The following is a 1557-nucleotide window of genomic DNA, read 5'->3' on the forward strand; positions in this document are numbered from 1 at the left end:
TCATCACTACAGGCAAGAGGACCGAGCAGGATGTTACATATTAACTCAGCAGTGAGAACTCTGGTGAATGATAATACTCCCGCCTCCACTGGAGATGAGCACATGGCCTCTGCCCATACAGAATTTCAACTCTTTGGAGAACTTGTCCAATTAACACATGGGTGATGTACTCCAGAATGATCATCCAATGTGGTCTTGCCCTGGCAAGATGCTGATATGATATATCTAACCTGCTCCAAAAACAAGTGGCTGATTCATGCCCCTACCAGGAAAATCAGATACATCTTTTTGGACTAAAGATCCAAAAGTCATAATGCTGGCTTGCATCTCCAGTGGGAAACACCCTTTTTGCACGTGATTTGCTTCTGTCAAGGGGGCAATAGGTTAACTGTATTGGATTCTGGCAGCTGCTTTGGTCGGTACAGCTACTAGACCCAAGTGCATCTGCAGTACATGTGAGTGACAGCTGATCAAGGATTTGCATATGAGGAATGTTGTTATCTAAGACCTATAACATTCTGTATTGATCCCACAGACAGAGTAATGGGGAGAATATAGTGATTGCTGACTGGAGAGATGCCAGAGAAAGAGAAAGAAGTTAGTGTTGTATTAAAAACAGACAGCAGAGATTCACAAGAGGGAGATCATACCTAAAAAGTCTCATTCTTCAAACAACTCAAAGAGACAATGGGAGAAGATGGAGAAAGAAGCTGTGAATGTAATTTCTCTGAACTGAGAGGTTTTGAAGGCAATACAACACAGCAAACCATGATCTACAATAGGGTTACTCAAACATTTTTTGCTGGACCCCCTTTGAAAATATTTCAGGCCGTGATGACCTCCCCGAAAAAAAGTGATAGCAAATTACTGTACATATTTAGAGGTGCATACTCATGGTATTGCCATCCTTACTTCTGTGCTGCTGCCAGCTGCTGCCTTCAGAACTGGGCAGCCAGAAAGCAGTGGCTGCTGTACCCCTTCTCCCCTTTCAACTCCCCTGCCCCAGCAATATTTTTGTGATCTTGTGACCCTACCTACACTAGCCTTGTGACCCCCTTTTCAGTTGGGACACCCAGTTTGAGAAACACTGGTCTACAAGGTCAGGAACTGAAGTATCAGGGATGAGACGCTTGAGTCAGGGGGAAAAACGTTTGTCTGGGATATTGCAAGCAGAGAGTACACATGAGTTGCAGTGATTAGAAATGAAAAAAGGAGGTCAGTGACATGTTTTTCCCCTGCTCCTATTTGTTCTTCAAGATCTGGGACAGCCACAGAGAGAAAAGGAAACTGTAAAAAGAGGAAAGAAGTAAAGAAAAAGAAAAATGTATGAGGGAGGAGGGTTGAGTTCTACTGACCAATTTCTACTGCCCTTTGATAATTAAATATAAAATCACCATTCATATCTAATAGAGACCATTCATGTTAAAGGATCCCAAAGGATTTACAACACATATATACAGCTCCTGTGAGTTAACACACTTTCCTCATCCACTAGTACAGTCAGTTGGAATAAGTTTACATATCTCTTATAACAGGGAGAGATGCTCAGTGTCTGCA

This window comes from Emydura macquarii, unplaced genomic scaffold, assembly GCF_026122565.2.
Source record: "Emydura macquarii macquarii isolate MOO-44397 ecotype Brisbane River unplaced genomic scaffold, CSIRO-AGI_Emac_v2 contig_1254, whole genome shotgun sequence".
NCBI classification, from domain to species: Eukaryota; Metazoa; Chordata; order Testudines; family Chelidae; genus Emydura; species Emydura macquarii.